The sequence below is a fragment of the Salvelinus sp. IW2-2015 genome, unplaced genomic scaffold (genome assembly GCF_002910315.2).
Source record: "Salvelinus sp. IW2-2015 unplaced genomic scaffold, ASM291031v2 Un_scaffold16687, whole genome shotgun sequence".
In the NCBI taxonomy this organism is placed as follows: domain Eukaryota; kingdom Metazoa; phylum Chordata; class Actinopteri; order Salmoniformes; family Salmonidae; genus Salvelinus; species Salvelinus sp. IW2-2015.
This window is the reverse complement of record NW_019957708.1, coordinates 95,184-115,046: the sequence shown is the minus strand read 5'-3', so window position 1 is coordinate 115,046 and position 19,863 is coordinate 95,184. Positions and strand designations below refer to the sequence as shown.

General features: G+C 47.5%; 1 pseudogene; it reads left to right on the top strand.

The window, feature by feature from the left end:
* The first annotated feature begins 2,996 nt into the window (after positions 1–2,996).
* Positions 2,997–19,863, top strand: part of LOC112081035 (chromodomain-helicase-DNA-binding protein 4-like) — a 57,368-nt pseudogene continuing 40,501 nt past the window's right edge.

Here is a 19,863-nt window from a genome sequence, read left to right as displayed (position 1 = left end):
GAGGGAGTAGGATCCAAGGCTATTTAGTACAGCACCAGAAGACATATCTACTGGACAGGTGTTTGTTCAATGTTTTTAAGGATCTGTCTGTCTGTCTGTCTTACCTGTCCCTTTTTGTCTGGATGCCTATGTGTGTGTGTGTGTGTGTGTGTGTGTGTGTCGTGGGTGTGTCTAACCTTTCCCCCCCTGTCTAGCAGTGTATTCCTTCATTATCCCAGCTGTCATCACTTGTCTGTCTACCTGTCTGACTTCAGACCGCCTCCTTTGCCCCCATTCCCTCCCCAACCTTCATCTCCAGGGGTTGGCTCAGAGGGCTACTATACATGGGTGCATCTCAATAGTCTAAAAAGGTCTCCTCTCCTAATCTCTGCACTGACCTGAAAACACAGGATAGGTGAAAGCAATGTACTGTAGGTGCATACTAAGGAGTTTCTCTCACCTGTCCATTTCTTGCACATCAATGCAGATCAAGGAAAGAAGACAAAGACAAGAAGGCACACTAGACTATTTACATGTTCCCTTTTATGGTCCGCAGGCTCCTGTTACAGAGACATAGTATTATGGGATGTTGTGCCGCTGTGATTCAACGAAGGGTGGGGAATATGGAGGGGAAAGGACAGAGGAAGGTTTACCCCCCCCCCCCCCCCCACTAACCAAATTGTGATTGGTTGATACAGGGTCCCCCACCCCTCCTCAATCTCCATAGTGACAGAGCACAGGAGAGAAAGAAGGTGAGAGAGTGAGTTAATTCTGTGGGTTGGCTCAGTAGCTTTTAGGAACTGATTTCTAAGCATTTTCACCTGTATTATCAGGGGAATAAAACATGAAAGGTAGAACAAAAAGATACAAGTGTAAATAGCAACAATTGTATTTCTTTGTCTACTTATTTCCTCTGGGGAAAAAAGCAGGATAAAACTTTACAGTGGTACAAAAGCCTGGTTGATATGCTGATAATGTACTACTGATAAATCAATATCAGCGATACAGTAACAAAGTCACAAAATGAACCGTGTTTGGTTTCAGGAACCCTGGCCAGGAAAAATTTCCTTGCAGAGACCTGACGGGGATGGTGAGAGAGGGAGGTAAGAAATTCACACACACACACACACACACACACACACCACAAAACACTACAACATAATACCATTCTATTATCTGTCATTTAGAAAATGCCACCCCAAAAAGGACAGAGTCCAACCATTCAGAGTGATGCATGACAGTCCACAGTCCATCCATGTAAACACAATGCATCCATCACACATATCCCAGATGACTTGATTCTTATCACTGATTCAGTACTAACACATTAGGGTATAAATCAATAAATCGATCAAATCTAATTGATAAAGCCCTTTTATTACATCTGCAGTTGTCACAAGGCGTTTTAAATGTTTCTGTCTACAGGGCTCCTGAGTGGCGCAGCGGTCTAAGGCACTGCATCTCAGTGCTAGAGGCGTCACTACAGAACCTGGTTAGATTCCAGGCTGTATTACAACCGGTCGTGATTGGGAGTCCCATAGAGCTGCACACAATTGGCCCAGCGTAGCCCGGGTTAGCGTTTGGCTGGGGTAGGCCGTCATTGTAAATAAAAATTTGTTCTTAACTGACTTGCATAGTTAAATAAAGGTTAAATAAAATACAAAAACAATATGCTGATGCTGTCAGGTAGTGTGTTTGCAAACACGGCATCAAAACATTAACATTCTTGGTCAATGCAATCTATTGACCATCTGTTGCCCAATTCAAGTCTGAATGCATCTGTGTATACTTTAGATCTGTGGTTTCCAACGCTACTGTTACCACCCAGCTGAATTTTGTTCTGCCCAGAGTCCCATCATGTGCATTTTTCGCCAGTAGGCCTATGGTCTGATGAGTCTTGTGAGTGAAGACATGGATGGATGTCTTTCATGCCCAGTCCCCCAAGCAGCGGAGTCGAGCTCTTTGGGCTGATGAGCACCCCTGTGGATAGGGCCAAGTGCCTGCAGGAGTCTAGTACCCTGGTTGAACCCACTTGCTTTAGATGCTCTTCTATTATGGTTGAATTCTCTGTTGGCGGTCAATGCATTGACCCCTGTTTTCAGCCGGGCAGTCGAGCTCTTTGGGCTGATGAGCACCCTGTGGATAGGCCAAGTGCCCTCAGGAGTCTAGTACCCTGGTTGGGAACCATGCTTTAGATGCTCTCTATATGTTGAATTCTCTGTGCGGTCATCAATTGACCCTGTTTCAAATTCTAGTTTCTCTACCTGTCCACAGCACTGCATGCTCTGAGGGCTATGGAGCAATAGACCTCCAACTGTACTGTGCCTCCCATAAGTTGTTCTGTTGAGTCCAGAGACAGGTCCTAACATGTGACACAGCAGTCATCATTGACACAAGCAGTAATGTTTCTGGTATCCCTGTGTGTCCGAACAATTACATGTGTGTGGCAAACCTGTTGTTGTTGTGTTGATGTGTGTATTTAAGACTAAGCCATGTGTACCATGTACTTCAGTACAGTTGGCCTAGAGTTATTCCCATGCAAGTGTTATAAAGCAGTCTTATACTGTGAGTGCAGTCTGTAAGTAAGTACGCACAGTGGTAGCCTAGCCTACGTGTGGGCTTCATAGGTCTCCATAGGTCTTCTGGGTGCAGTGGTAGACATGCCAGGAGGACAGTCTGTGAATATTATGGTCTGTCACCAGTGGCCTAGAGTTTCCCTGGAGACCATGTGACTGGTATTTTTTCTCCTGTCTTTTTAGGAGTTGTGTTTATTATGGGATGTTGGTGGCTGGAGTATTATGGTCTGTCAGAGAGAGGGCGGGAGGAGGAGTGTATCCATGACAACGGGGTTTCTAAGGAGCTGGGAGGAAGGGTGTGTGTGCAGTAGAAATGTATGTGCATGAGCATGTGTGTGTGTGCGTGTGTAGAGGGGGGAGGTGCGTGCAAGCTGAGTATTATGGTCTGTCTGTTGCGAGGTAACTATGCAGAGTTGTGTGAGTCCGAGGGAGGGGGGAGGATTATTCTGGGATGTCTGCCCCCTTTGTGTGTTTGTGAGGATGTTAGCTAAGCTCTGCTAGCCACTGAGGCTGGGGGAGAGAAGGGGGACGGAGTGTGCAACGTGTTTTGRGGGGTCATTAACGACATATTTTACTGGATATTGTTGCTCATTAATTTATATTAAAGACTAATACKATTGCTGAGAGWCAATTATTACACGAAGGAAACCCATKTCTAACAGGGACTACAGTAAGTTTCTCACAAGTCTTAGGGGTTTCACTTGAACCCTGACTGTAACTGTAAGTTTGCCTAAATTGAGTTTGTATCGCGAGTGGGGCAGTATTTCAGAGAGTACTATAATGTACCTTTCTATTCAATACACGATGATTGACGGGTGTCCATTGCTACAGCTTCCTGTGCGGTGTGGACAGGCATGCCAATTGAAAACAAATGTTTTTCGATMTAATAAGATAGTTAACATGTCACACCGTGACCTGTCAATGTAATATATACTTATTATTATTCGAGAAATACCAATAGGATTGCTAATTCAAGCAAATGTTTTTTTCCTTCTTACAGCGACCCCCCCTCCCCAGGACACCCCCGTTCCATTCTCCACCACCCACACGTCTTTTGCCCTCCTCCCTCACAAGATCGGGCAGGGTTCGGTGGAGGGATTAGCTCGCTTTTAATTTAAATTAATTATTATTGAAATATGTCTGGAAGCGAGGACGAGCGGGAAGACTTGGAACCTACAGGACTTGCACATGGTAAGACATCGTCAGCGATCTATTTTTTCAGAACAAGCTTGCAGGTTGGTAACGTTAGTTAACGGTACGTTAGCTAGTTAGCTAGCTGATTTGCTAGCTACTCTAGTCTGGTGCTGGTAGTGACAATTTACATTAGGCAGCCCAGTTCGCTAGCTAGCCGAATGTTTTGCTTCTACACTAGCTGGCAAACTTGATAGCACGCTAGCTAGCTAGCTACCAATAGAGAGTGCGTAAATATTTGCACTGCCAATGCATGCGTGTTGTTGTTAGAAGTTGCGTCCACGACCATTTGCTGGCAAAGTCACACGAGTCATGCGTACTGAACTGGCAGCTGGCGTGCAGTGCATATCTTTATATCAAAATGTATCCAAAACACTGTCAATAAAGCTTGTCTGGAGTTGACAGTTTTAGAATTTTATACAAATCCCTCGGTAATCTATGAATATTTTTTTAAATTAATATAATTATCTCGTAATTATCTCAATCAATTATGCATTATATTCAATCAATTCCTGTACCCTTTCCATCGGCAGATGAGGAGGAACCAGAAGAGGCTGTGTCTGACGTCGAGGTCCCCACCAAGTCAAAGAAGAAGAAGAAAGCCAAGAAGAGCCGTGAGAGCAGGATCAACAAGAGACCAAGACCTGTCAGAGAGGTAGGATGGGCATCATCCTTCCTTACATGCAGTATCCTAGTCACTGATATCAGGGATTTCTCCAAGGAAGTTGGGAGGGAAGAATGCATTTTGAAGTATAATAATAACAATACAGATAGCCCCTAGCCTTTGACCCTTTTGACCTGTCCTTAGTATACATTTTCAGCATTTGTGAGATTTCTTTCTTCATATTTGCATCTATGTTGACTCATTTTGTTTCCTCTCAGGAGGTGCCAGTCAGCTCACCAGAACCCTTCTTAGCAGTGGAGCAAGTAGCGAGGGAGGAGGAAGAGGGAGGAGGAGGTAGAGCCAGGTCAGAAAGCGAGGGAAGTGATTACGCCCCGAGGGGGAAGAAGAAGAAGCGCTCCAGCTCCTCCAAAGACAAGAAGAAGGGAGGAGGGACGAGTGGAGAGAAGGAGAAAGGTGGAGGCTCATCCAGCTCCAAGAGTAAACGCAAAGAACCAGAACTAGAGAAAGATGAAGATGAAGATGATGATGAAGATAGCCAGGTGAGGATGAAGGCTAAGAGGATGTGGGTGGTGCGGGTGGGGTGAACAAGGGAGACGTTGGAGCTGTTCTCTGTTTGGATTTGAAGCAGCCCCTGCAATCCACTTAATGACCCTGTTAGCTCAGTGACCCTGAATGTAATGATATCCTCACTCCGCCCCCTCTCCAGGAGCCCAAGAGCTCGACTCAGCTGCTGGAGGACTGGGGCATGAAAGACATCGACCATGTCTTCACTCAGAAGGACTACACCACCATCACCAACTACAAGGCCTTCAGCCAGTTTGTCAGGTTAACACACCTCTCTCACGTCTCATGTTTTCTACTTGCTTTTTGCTATTCTCCTTCTATTTCTATTTCCACTGTAGCAGGTTTCAGTACCACTTCACCTGGATAGCGCAGCTTTTGTGGATCGGGGGAGAAAGTTACTTCATATCTGTGTGTGACTGAGCTAGCTACGACCAGTCTGAAACTGCCCCTACTTCTACCCCGAACTTAAACTAACATAGCAGGCGTAAAAAGATGCTTGAAAGGAGTCCCCAAATCTGTTTTTCAGAGCAAATGGAAGTTATGTTGAAAATACTATATCCCTGAAAACCGCAAACATCCACTTTCTGCCGGCCCCCCTGTAGAGTGCCCCAAACTTAACCTCTGCCTCTCCTTTGCCCTCACTTCCCCAGACCCCTCATCGCAGCCAAGAACCCCAAGATCGCTGTGTCCAGGATGATGACTCTGATGATGGCCAAGTGGAGGGAGTTCAGCACCAACAACCCTCTGAAGGTAACACAACCCAATACAAGGCATTGCTATTACATGACATTGCTATAACATGACATGACATTGTTATTACATGACATTACATTGCTATTACAATACATTACAAATGTATTTTGACTATGATTGCATGTTCTTTATAGCAACGGTCCTGATTACCATCCTGCCTTGTCTAACCCTCTGTAGGGCTGTGCCAGTGCCAACGCAGCCCTGGCAGCTGCCAACGTGGCTGCGGCCGTGGAAAGTATGGTGGTGGCAGGGACAGAGGCAGGAGGGGATACAGGGGCGGGGGGTAGTGCTGCTAAAGACTCCCCTCCAGCTGCACCCGCTTCTGTAGCTGTGCCCGCTGTGCCTGCACCCCCACTCCGCAAGGCCAAGACCAAAGAGGGCAAAGGTGAGGAACAAGTTAAAGGAATGCTGATGGAGGGAGCATGTATAATATTATTTTTGGGGATTCGTTGTAGAATAAGGGAATAATTGAACTCCATCTCCCTCTGCAGGKCCCAATGCTCGCAGGAGGTCCAAGCCCAACCCTAAGCCTGCCCCCAAGCCCAAAGCCAAGAAGGTGGCTCCGCTCAAGATRAAACTGGGAGGCTTCAACAGCAAGAGGAAGAGATCCTCGGTAAGAACACTAACTTGTCTGAGAATCAACTGATATGCAGTAAGCCTTGCCATACTTCTGTCCCACAATTCTATCATTGTATCTTTGTCTCTGTTTCTCTCTCTCCCTGTGTTGTTGTCAGAGTGAGGAGGATGAGCTTGACGTGGAGAGTGACTTTGACGACGGGACCTTTGAAGTGTCGGACGGCTCCAACAGCCACAGCAGCCGCTCCAAGAAGAAGGTCAAGACCGCCAAGAAGAAGAAGAAAGGTTGGCATGGAAATGCAACTGTCATCTCTTGACCTCTTATTCTATGTAATGGAGGTGTCTACATGCTATACCTTGGGGCTATAGCATGTAGACTAGTGTTCAGTCACATACCTTAGATCAGGAGAGCTATAGGGGTTTCAGGCTTTTGTTCCAGTTCAGCACTAACACACTTGATTCAACTAATTGTGTTGTTGATGATCATGTGATTAGAGGAATCAGAGGATTAGAGGAACCAAGGACCTGGCTCTCAGCCAATCCTTTGATAATATTAAATGTTTTTGACAGGACCATCATCATGTACCATCCCCCTCCCTCCTAACTCCTCCTCTTCCCTCCTAACTCCTCCTCTTCCCATCCCAGTTGAGGAGGATGGTGACGGCTATGAGACAGACCACCAGGACTACTGTGAGGTGTGCCAGCAGGGAGGGGAGATCATCCTGTGTGACACCTGTCCCAGGGCCTACCACATGGTCTGTCTGGACCCCGACATGGAGAAGGCCCCCGAGGGCAAGTGGAGCTGCCCCCACTGTGTAAGTACACAATGTACCCAGTCTGAAGTTGGCCCATAGTCCAACCCATGGCTAGGTAGAGTTAACACCATATTGCTTGTATACACTGTATGTATTTTCTCTTGTAAGATTAAAGATTGATGTGATATCCTATTTCTGATAATGACCTTTTTCTATCCTGGTACTTCTCTATTTCACTCCTCCTATCTTTCACTCTCCTTCCATTTGTCCTTCATCACCCCCCCTTCCTCCCTACTCTCACCTCCCTCTCTGGTTCTGCCCCCTTTCCCCCACTCTCACTTCCCTCCATCATTCCACTCCCTTCTCTTCCCATTTCTCTCAACACCGCCAGACCCCCCCGCGCGCCGCCGCCCCCCGACGCCGGGGCTCTTCCCTCCCTCTCCCTCCTCACTCCCCTTCCTGCACTCTCACTACCCCTTCCGCCACACCCCTCCCACATTCTTGTCCCCCCCCCCGCTCTCTCCTCCCACTCTCTTTTTGTTCCTCCCTCCCTGCAGGAGAAAGAGGGGATCCAGTGGGAGGCCAGAGAGGAGCTGTCTGAGGGAGAGGGGGAGGACGAGGAGGTGGGGAGGGATGAGGGATGGGTAGAGGAGGAGGATGACCATCACATAGAGTTCTGCAGGGTGTGTAAGGATGGAGGAGAGCTGCTGTGCTGTGACACCTGTACCTCCTCCTACCACATCCACTGTCTCAACCCCCCCCTCCCCGAGATACCCAACGGGGAATGGATCTGCCCACGCTGCATGGTGAGCCCTGCCACCCTGTGTATGTGTATGTCTGTGAGAGAGAGAGAGAATGAATCTCAACGTATGGGTGTTGGATGTACATGATTATTAAAGAGAACATGTTCTGTTATACATGTGTGGGTGGCTACACCTACATCATATGGAATTCTTGATTTGAGTCAGCTATACAGCTGCCATTTCACTCTCATTTCTGATCTCTCCTCGTATACGCTGGAATTGTTTTTTAAATGTATAATGACGAAAGATTGCAGATAGAGATGCAATATGTAGTGTTGACATGATTGACAAAGAAGATATTTTTTTACACAAGATATTTCTTTGTGAATGTATATCTGATTGTTCCTGAATTTCCCTCAGTGCCCGGGAATGAAGGGTAAAGTCCAGAAGGTTCTGACCTGGAAGTGGGGTGAACCTCCGCCCCCTACACCTGTGCCCCGCCCACTGGACCTCCCAGCCGAGGCCCCAGACCCTGTCCCATTGGCCGGACGACCAGAGAGGCAGTTCTTTGTCAAATGGTGCAACATGTCTTACTGGCACTGCTCCTGGGTCCAAGAGCTACAGGTAACATGCACAACCAGCAATATGCCACTGTAATATGCAGGATCAATTAGGGCTGTGGCGGCCATTACATTTTGTCAGACGGTTATTGTCATGCAAAAGACTGCTGGTCTCATGGTAATTGACCGTTAATTAACATAAACACGTTAGGGGACAGAATGCGGTCGGACCATCACATAATTGGCATATATATTACTCTTACAAAATGTCCACATGGGTGAGGATATTGGAAATTTAATCAAAGCCTACTGGATGATTAACTAGGACAGAATAATTTATAACAGATTTTTTCCGACATAACATAGGTACCGCAGATCCCCTTATTGTATGGGACACTTTTAAATGTGCCTTTAGAGGCCATGCAATTCAGTACTCATCGATAAAAGAAAAGACATTTAGATCAAAAGAGTCCATGTTAACAAAGGAAATTGAAGGACTAACAGTACAGATAGATAGCAATAAAAACTGTACCATAGAGGAAAAACAAAAAGAAATGGAGGAACTTATTCTAGAAAGATCCAGTGTAATATATTATAAAAATAAAGCGAACTGGATGGAATATGGGGAAAATGCACCAAATTATTTTTAGATCAAATTTTTTGGTTGAAAAATGTGTTACAAATGATGGATGAGCTGGTGCATGATATCTAAGGAAGTCTCGAGCAATTGCTCGTTTCAGGTAGAGGTAGAGTATCGCCTGAGGTAGAGTATCGCCTGAGGTAGAGCATCGCCTGAGGTAGAGCATCTCATGATAAGCTGTAGACCACACTACCTACCGAGAGAGTTTTCATCTGTATTCTTCGTAGCTGTTTACATACCACCACAGTCAGTGGGTGGCACTAAGACAGCATTGAATGAGCTGTATTCCGCCATAAGCAAACAATAAAATGCTCACCCAGAGGCGGCGCTCCTAGTAGCCCGGGGATTTTAATGCAGGGAAACTTAAATCCGTTTTACCAAATTTCTATCAGCATGCTAAATATGCAACTAGAGGAAAAATAACTCTGGACCACCTATACTCCACACACAGAGCCACATACAAGGCTCTCCCTCGTCCTCCATTTGGCAAATATGACCATAATTCTATTCTCCTGATTCCTGCTTACAAGCAAAAATTAAAGCAGGAAGCACCAGTGACTAGATCAATAAAAAAAAGTGGTCAGATGAAGCAGATGCTAAGCTANAGCAAAAATTAAAGCAGGAAGCACCAGTGACTAGATCAATAAAAAAAAGTGGTCAGATGAAGCAGATGCTAAGCTACAGGACTGTTTTGCTAGCATAGACTGGAATATGCTCCGGGATTCCTCCGATGCCATTGAGGAGTACACCACATCTGTCTTTGGCTTCATCAATAAGTGCATCGATGATGTTGTCCCCAAAGTGATTGTACGTACATACTCCAACCAGAAGTCATGGATTATAGGCAACATCCGCACTGAGCTAAAGGCTAGAGCTGCCGCTTTCAAGGAGCGGGACTCTAACCGGGAAGCTTATAAGAAATCCCACTATGCCCTCCGACGAACCATCAAACAGGCAAAGCGTCAATACAGGACTAAGATCGAGTCGTACTACACCGGCTCTGATGCTCGTTGGATGTGGCAGGGCCTGCAAACCATTACAAACTACAAAGGGAAGCACAGCCGAGAGCTGCCCAGTGACACGAGCCTACCAGACGAGCTAAACTACTTCTATGCTCGCTTCGAGGCAAATAACACCGAAACATGCATGAGAGCACCAGCTGTTCCGGAAGACTTGTGCGATCACACTCTCCGCAGCCGATGTGAGTAAGACCTTTAAACAGGTCAACATTCACAAGGCCGCAGGGCCAGACAGATTACCAGGACGTGTACTGCGAGCATGCGCTGACCAACTGGCAAGTGTCTTCGCTGACATTTTCAACCTCTCCCTGTCCTTGTCTGTAATACCAACATGTTTTAAGCAAACCACCATAGTGCTTGTTCCCAAGAACACTAAGGTAACCTGCCTAAATGACTACCAACCCGTAGCACTCACCTCTGTAGCCATTTAAGTGCTTTGAAATGCTGGTCATGGCTCACATCAACACCATCATCCCAGAAACCCGAGACCCACTCCAATTTGCTTCCCGCCACAACAGATCCACAGATGATGCAATCTCTATTGCACTCCACACTGCCCGTTCCCACCTGGACAAAAGGTACACCTATGTGAGAATGCTATTCATTGACTACATCTCAGCGTTCAACACCATAGTGCCCTCAAAGCTCATCAATAAGATAAACCTACAAACCTATTCCCCCTCAGGAGACTGAAAAGATTTGGCATGGGTCCTCAGATCCTCAAAAGTTTCTACACCTGCACCATCGAGAAAATCCTGACTGGTTGCATCACTGCCTGGTATGGCAACTGCTCAGCCTCCGACAGCAAGGCACTACAGAGGGTAGTGCGAACATCCCAGTACATCACTGGGGCCAAGCTTCCTGCCATCCAGGACCTCTATACCAGGCGGTGTCAGGGGAAGGTCCTAAATATTGCCAAAGACTCCAGCCACCCTGGTCATAGACTGTTCTATGTGAAGGTGAGGGTGACCGTGACCCCCAGCTTCTCCATAAAGGCTTTCCAGACCCGCAAAGTGAACTGGGGACCACGGTCGGTAACGATGTCCTCTGGAAGACTGTAGTACCGGAAGACCTGCTGGAACATTACATTTACATTTAAGTCATTTAGCAGACGCTCTTATCCAGAGCGACTTACAAATTGGTGCATTCACCTTATGATATCCAGTGGAACAACCACTTTACAATAGTGCATCTAACTCTTTTAAGGGGGGACGGGGCGAGGGTGTTTTAGAAGGATTACTTATCCTATCCTAGGTATCCTTAAAGAGGTGGGGGTTCAGGTGTCTCCGGAAGGTGGTGATTGACTCCGCTGACCTGGCGTCGTGAGGGAGTTTGTTCCACCATTGGGGTCCAGAGCAGCGAACAGTTTTGACTGGGCTGAGCGGGAACTGTACTTCCTCAGAGGTGGATGAACGCAGTGCCCTTGTTTGGGTGTAGGGCCTGATCAGAGCCTGAAGGTACGGAGGTGCCGTTCCCCTCACAGCTCCGTAGGCAAGCACCATGGTCTTGTAGCGATGCGAGCTTCAACTGGAAGCCAGTGGAGAGAGCGGAGGAGCGGGGTGACGTGAGAGAACTTGGGAAGGTTGAACACCAGACGGGCTGCGGCGTTCTGGATGAGTTGTAGGGGTTTAATGGCACAGGCAGGGAGCCCAGCCAACAGCGAGTTGCAGTAATCCAGACGGGAGATGACAAGTGCCTGGATTAGGACCTGCGGCGCTTCCTGTGTGAGGCAGGGTCGTACTCTGCGAATGTTGTAGAGCATGAACCTACAGGAACGGGTCACCGCCTTGATGGTAGTTGAGAACGACAGGGTGTTGTCCAGGATCACGCCAAGGTTCTTAGCACTCTGGGAGGAGGACACAATGGAGTTGTCAACCGTGATGGCGAGATCATGGAACGGCGCCTCCTCCCCGGGAGGAAGAGCAGCTCCGTCCTGCCGAGGTTCAGCTTGAGGTGGTGATCCGTCATCCACACTGATATGTCTGCCAGACATGCAGAGATGCGATTCGCCACCTGGTTATCAGAAGGGGAAAGGAGAAGATGAATTTGTGTGTCGTCTGCATAGCAATGATAGGAGAGACCATGTGAGGATATGACAGAGCCAAGTGACTTGGGTGTATATCTGAGAATAGGAGAGGGCCTAGAACAGAGCCCTGGGGCAAACCAGGTGTGGAGAGCACGTGTGCGGAGACAGATCTTCGCCACGCCACCTGGTAGGAGCGACCTGTCAGGTAGGACGCAATCCAAGCGTGGGCCGCGCCGGAGATGCTCAACTCGGAGAGGGTGGAGAGGAGGATCTGATGGTTCACAGTATCAAAGGCAGCCGAATAGGTCTAGAAGGATGAGAGCAGAGGAGAGAGAGTTAGCTTTAGCAGTGCGGAGCGGCCTCCGTGACACAGAGAAGAGCCAGTCTCAGTTGAATGACTAGTCTTGAAACCTGACTGATTTGGATCAAGAAGGTCATTCTGAGAGAGATAGCAGGAGAGCTGGCCAAGGACGGCACGTTCAAGAGTTTTGTGAGAGAAAAAGAAGAAGGGATACTGGTCTGTAGTTGTTGACATCGGAGGGATCGAGTGTAGGTTTTTTCAGAAGGGTGCAACTCTCGCTCTCTTGAAGACGGAAGGGACGTAGCCAGCGTCAAGGATGAGTTGATGAGCGAGGGTGGTAAGGGAGAAGGTCTCCGGAAATGGTCTGGAGAAGAGACTGAGGATAGGGTCAAGCGGGCAGGTTGTTGGGCGGCCGCCGTCACAAGACGCGAGATTTCATCTGGAGAGGAGGGGAGAAAGAGGTCAAAGCACAGGGTAGTGCAGTGTGAGCAAACCAGCGGTGTCGTTTGACTTAGCAACGAGGATCGGATGTCGTCGACCTTCTTTCAAAATGGTTTACGAAGTCATCCGCAGAGAGGGAGGAGGAGGGGGGGGGATGATTCAGAGGGAGGAGAAGGTGGCAAAAAGCTTCCGTAGGGTTAGAGGCAGATGCTTGGAATTTAGAGTGGTAGAAAGTGGCTTTAGCAGCAGAGACAGAGAGGAGAATGTAGAGAGGAGGGAGTGAAAGGATGCCAGGTCCGCAGTAGGCGAGTTTTCCTCCATTTCCGCTCGGGCTGCCCGAGCCCTGTTCTGTGAGCTCGCAATGAGTCGTCGAGCCACGGAGCAGGAGGGGAGGACCGAGCCGCCTGGAGGATTGGGACATAGAGGAGTCAAAGGATGCAGAAAGGAAGGAGAGGAGGGTTGAGGAGGCAGAATCAGGAGATAGGTTGGAGAAGGTTTGAGCAGAGGGAAGAGAATAGGCGATGGAAGAGGAGAGAGTTGCGGGGAGAGAGAGGCGAAGGTTGGGACGGCGCGATACCATCCGAGTAGGGCAGAGTGTGGAAGTGTTGGATGAGAGCGAGAGGGAAAAGGATACAAGGTAGTGGTCGGAGACTTGGAGGGGAGTTGCAATGAGATTAGTGAAGAACAGCATCTAGTAAAGATGAGGTCAAGCGTATTGCCTGCCTTGTGAGTAGGGGAGAGGTGAGGTCAAAAGAGGAGAGGAGTGGAAAGAAGGAGGCAGAGAAGGAAGATCAAAGGTAGACGTGGGGAGGTTAAAGTCACCCAGAACTGTGAGAGTGAGCCATCCTCAAGGAAAGGAAACTTATCAAGGCGTGCAAGCTCATTGCATGAAACTCTCCAAGGGGAACCTGAGAAGGGCGAATAAATGATAAGATGTATAAGCTTGAAAGGGCTGTTAAACTGTTGACAGCATGGAATTCAAAGGAGGCGATAACAGTGGGTCAGGGGAGAAAGACGAGGAAGTCCCACTTGGGAGAGATGAGATCCCAGTGCCAACCACCCCGCTGACCAGGAAGCTCTCGGGGGTGGCGAGAAACACGTGGGCAGACGAGGAGAGAGCAGTAGGAGTAGAAGTGTGTGATCTGTGGTAATCCATGTTCCGTCAGTGCAGAAGTCGAGGGACTGGAGAGGAAGCATAGGCTGAGATGAACTCTGCCTTGTTGGCCGCAGATCGGCAGTTCCAAGGGCTGCCGGAGACCTGGAACTCCCACGTGGGTCGTGCGCGCTGGACCACCAGGTTAGAGTGGCAGCGGCCCACGCGGTGTGAAGCGTTTGTATGGTCTGGTGCAGAGAGTGAGAGAAGAGGGATAGACAGACACACATAGTTGACAGGCTACAGAAGAGGCTACGCTAATCGCAAAGGAGATTGGAATGACAAGTGACTTACACGTCTCGAAATGTTCAGCAGTTAAGCTACGTTGCAAAAAATCTTATTGACTAAAATGATACATACTGCTGGCTGGTGAAGTAGGCTAGCTAGCAGTGGCTGCGTGTTGGATTTGTTGAAAGTGTAAGCTGGCTAGGTAACCTCGATAACTGGCTAAGGTAACCTCGATTACCTCAATAATTACTCTAAACTACACAATTATCTTGGATACAAAGACAGCAAAGACAACTATGTAGCTAGCTAACACTACACTAATCAGGTCGTTCCGTTGTAATGTAATAGTTTCTACAGTGCTGCTATTCGGTAGAAGTTGGCTAGCTGGCTAGCTAGCAGTGTGACTAGGTAGGAGAACGGCGGCGCGGCGACGAAAAAGCTGGCTAGCTAACCCCGATAATTACTCTAATCTACACCAATTATCTTAGATACAAAGACAGCAAAGACAACTATGTAGCTAGCTAACACTACACTAATCAAGTCGTTCCGTTGTAATGTAATAGTTTCTACAGTGCTGCTATTCGGTAGGAGTTGCTAGCTGGCTAGCTAGCAGTGTTGACTACGTTAGAAGGACGAAAATAGCTGGCTAGCTAACCTCGATAATTACTCTAAACTACACAATTATCTTTGATACAAAGACGGCTATGTAGCTAGCTAAGAAAAAATTGCTAAGATCAAACAAATCAAACCGTTGTACTGTAATGAAATGAAATGAACAGTGACCTGGAGAGTGGTAGGTAGTCCAGAGAGAGGGATAAAACGGGGGGATTTAGAGAATCTGTCAACAACAACCATAATAGTGGTAAAACCATCAGAAAGGGGGAGATCAGTTACAAAGTTTATGGACAGGTGTGACCAAGGCCGCTGAGGCATGGGAAGGGGAAATAGTTTTCCTGCTGGAGTGTGCCAGGGAGATTTGGATTGAGCGCCAGCTCATTCCATCTACTGGAGGCTGCCACATTCTGAAAGGTGAGGGCATACTCTGCAGTGGTCTGGGCACCCTGCTGGAGTTGGAACAGTCGCTCACCTCCCTCTCTGCCCTCTGGAGGTTGGTCGAAGACCGCCCTGAACAGAGCCATGAACCTCTCATAGTAACCCAGTTCCTCCTCCCATGCGGACCGTGGCAACCTTGGACCTCTCGATGATGGGGGCTCCCGTTTGATAGGTGAAGTAGAGGGAGCACTTGAGTAGGAAGCCACGGCATTTCGATGAAGTTCCGTCATACTTCTCCGGAAGGGATAGTCAGGCATCGCTGACCTGGGCGGACGGCTGGGTGGGCTGGGGGACTGGCTCACTGTGATGACCCGTGGTAGGAGGCCCTCTGATAGGGGTATGGAGAACCTCGCTGGTGGTGTCGAGGCGGTGGAGAACATGGAAGTTTCCCTCATGGTTGTACCCAGTTGCGACATTTGGTTGTGGTGTTGGTGGAGTAGATCACCCTGTTCATTGACCGTCTAGAAGAAGGTTTTATCTTCTGCTGCTTCCATATTGTGAGGTGGTATTCTGTAACGTATATGCCGGGAGTCAGGAAACAGGTGCAGAAGGTGAGTTTAATAATCAAATCAAATGTTATTGGTCACATACATGGCTAGCAGATGTTAATGTGAGTGTAGCGAAATGCTTGTGCTTCTAGTTCCGACAGTGCAGTAATATCTAACAAGTAATGTAACAATTCCCCAACTACCTAATACACACAAATCTAAAGAGCTGGAATAAGAATATGTATCATGACACAAGGCGAGCCCCAGATGCAGACACAGGAGGCAGATGGTTGGAGTCTTACAATATTTATTAATCCAATAGGATAAGGCAAGAGAATGGTCGCGGACAGGCAAAAGAGTCAAAACCAGTTCAGAGTCCAAAAGGTACCGAAGGGCAGGCAGAATCAAGGTCAGAGCAGGGCAGGATGATCAGGCAGGCGGGAAAGTAGTCCAGAGACAACCAGGGGTCAAAACCTGGAAGACTAACAAAAAGAGAATAGCAAAAGGAGATCGGGAAAAACACGCTGGTTGACTTGACTAACATACAAGACGAACTGGCACAGAGAGACAGGAATCACAGGGAAAAATACACTGGGGGAAATAAGCGACACCTGGAGGAGGTGGAGACAATAACAGGAACAGGTGAAACAGATCAGGGCGTGACATATGTACGTATAAATATATGGCTGAGCGATGGCCGAACGGCATAGGAAAGGTGCAGTAGATGGTTTAAGGTACAGTATATACATATGAGATGAGTAATGTAAGATATGTTAACACTATTAAAGTGGCATTGTTTAAAGTGACTAGTGATCCATTTATTAAAGTGGCCAGTGATTTGAGTCTCTATGTAGGCAGCAGCCTCTCTGAGTTAGTGATTGCTGTTTAGCAGTATGATGGCCTTGAGATAGAAGCTGTTTTTCAGTCTCTCGGTCCCAGCATTGATGCACCTGTACTGACCTCGCCTTCTGGATGGTAGCGGGGTGAACAGGCAGTGGCTCGGGTGGTTGTTGTCCTTGATGATCTTTTTGGCCCTCCTGTGACTTTGGGTGCTGTAGGTGTCTTGGAGTGCATGTAGTTTGCCCCCGTGATGCGTTGTGCAGACTGCACCACTCTCTGGAGAGCCTTACGGTTGCGGGCGGTGCAGTTGCCGTACCAAGCGGTGATACAGCCCGACAGGATGCTCTCGATTGTGCATCTGTAAAGGTTTGTGAGGGTTTTAGGTGACAAGCCAAATTTCTTCAGCCTCCTGAGGTTGAAGTGACTCTCTGACTGGCCACGTAGTCATGAGTGAACAGGGAGTACAGGAGGGGGCTGAGCATGCACCCTTGTGGGGCCCCAGTGTTGAGGGTCAGCGAAGTGGAGATGTTGTTTCCTACCTTCACCACCTGGGGGCGGCCAATCAGATAGTCCAGGACCCAATTGCACAGGTCGGGGTTCTGACCCAGGGCCTCCAGCTTAATGATGAGCTTGGAGGGTACTATGGTGTTGAATGCTGAGCTGTAGTCAATGAACAGCATTCTTACATAGGTATTTCTCTTGTCCAGATGGGATAGGGCAGTGTGCAGTGTGATGGCGATTGCATCGTCTGTGGACTTGTTGGGGTGGTATGCAAACTGAAATGGGTCTAGGGTGGCAGGTAAGGTGGAGGTAATATGATCATTGACTAGTCTCTCAAAGCACTTCATGATGACAGAAGTGAGTGCTATGGGGTGGTAGTCATTTAGTTCAGTTGTCTTTGCCTTCTTGGGTACAGGAACAATGGTCTCCATCTTGAAGCATGTGGGGACAGCAGACTGGGATAGGGAGCGATTGAATATGTCTGTAAACACACCAGCCAGCTGGTCTGCGCATGCTCTGAGGCGGCGGCTAGGGATGCCATCTGGGCCAGCAGCCCTGCGAGGGTTAACACTTTTAAATGTCTTACTCATGTTGGCCACGGATAAGGAGAGGGTGGCACTGTATTATCCTCAAAGCGGGCAAAGAAGGTGTTTAGTTTGTCTGGAAGCGAGACGTCGGTGTCCGTGACGTGGCTGGTTTTCTTTTTGTAGTCCGTGATATCCTGTAGACCCTGCCACATACGTCTCGTGTCTGAGCCATTGAATTGCAACTTCACTTTGTCCCTATACCGACATTTCGCTTGTTTGATTGCCTTGCGGAAGGAATAACTACACTGTTTGTATTTGGCCATATTCTCAGTCCTCTTTCCATGGTTAAATGCGGTGGTTCGCACTTTCAGTTTTGCGCGAATGCCGCCATCCATCCACGGTTTCTGGTTAGGGTACGTTTTAATAGTCACAGTGGGTACAACATCTCCAATGCACTTCCTTATAAACTCACTCACAGAGTCAGTATATATATCGATGTTAATCTCTGAGTCTGCCCGGATCATTTCCCAGTCCGAGTGATCAAAATAATCTTGAAGCGTGGATTCCGATTGGTCAGACCAGTGTTGAATGGTTCTAGTCACGAGTACATCCTGTTTGAGTTTCTGCCTATAAGATGGTCGGAACAAGATGGAGTCGTGGTCGGATTTGCCCGAAGGGAGGGCGAGGAAGGGCCTTGTATGCATTCCTAAGGACTCGAAACGAGGCAACCATCTCTGTCGGCGCCATCTTCATGAAACGATACAAAAGAACAAACATGAGAAGCGAACTGAACATGAGAGAAAACAATACCACCTCATGACTGATGACAACTGAGGGCAAAATAAAGGGGGCGAAATCAAGGAGAAAATGATGACCAGGTGTGTGTAATGATGAGGAACAGGTGTGCGTAATATAATAGCCTGTACCGGTGGTTGGTAGACCGGCGACGTCGAGCGCTGGAGGGAGGGAGCAGAAGTAGGTGTGACAATATGTTGCCATTATTTTATTTTACTTGATTTTATAGTAAGAAGGATATAATTGAAATTAGCTGAATAAAATAGAAAGGATATTTTTCCCATTTATGGAGCATATGAAGTGGCAATGTTGAGCCAAAAAGTGATCACTTGAAACAGGTCCTATATGCTAGATTTGAGATTTATTTGGCAACTTTAGTTGTGAGTGATACAAACCATAGAATGTCTCAGAAATCAGGCTGCTTGGGTTTTATAGCGGAATATGTGCTTAATATGAGCAGCTGAGAAAGAAATATAACAACACTTATTTCACTCAACGCGGCAGGTAGCCTAGTGGTTAGAGTGTTGGGCCAGTAACCGAAAGGTTGCTGGATCAAATCCCGAGCTGACAAGGTAAAAATCTGTCGTTGGGCCCCTGAACAAGGCAGTGTTCCCCGGTAGGCTTGCCTAGTTAAATAAAGGTTCAATTATATATAGATTAAAAAAAAAATAATAATAATGCAGTCCACACTCAAAGGCAATTACTCACATTTGTTAGGCTAGACCCAATATGTTCCAAAGACATCTTAAATCAGTTTGTTTTATGTTTTTCTGCCATGTGTAATATGCGGTAGGCTATGTATTGTAAAGACACAACAATCATCATTTCAATTTGTTGTTTTTGAGCTTGGGCTAATAAGCCTATGCATAAACTCAAATATGCGTTTGGGTGTTTTGAATTAGTCATCATCTGAGAAAGCGCTGTCCATTTTGTTAGGTTAAGCTTTGAAACAACATCCACAACAACCATGTTTTATACTGTTTCAACCTGCTGTTAAACTTGTTTCTTCAAATTGATCATCACAGTGAGGTGAGTTTTAAAAGTATGATAGGCCTTCTGTTTTGATGATAAGTGTTTGATGTGATTTTCCATTGCATTTGCTTTGATGTCAGAGTGGTTAGAGGGACAATAGAGCCCTGAGTACCAGACCATTATGACCTGATGGAAGGACAATAGAGCCCTGAGTACCAGACCATTATGACCTGATGGAGGGACAATAGAACCCTGAATTCCAGGCCATTAACAACCTGATGGAGGGACAATAGAGCCCTGAGTACAAGACCATTAGGACCTGATGGAGGGACAATAGAGCCCTGAGTACCACGCTGTTGGACCTGATGGAGGGACAATAGAGCCCTGAGTACCAGGCCGTTAGGACCTGATGGAGGGAATAGAGCCCTGAGTACCACGCTGTTAGGACCTGATGGAGGGACATTAGAACCCTGAGTACCAGGCCGTTAGGACCTGATGGAGGGACAATAGAGCCCTGAGTACAGACCATTATGACCTGATGGAAGGACAATAGAGCC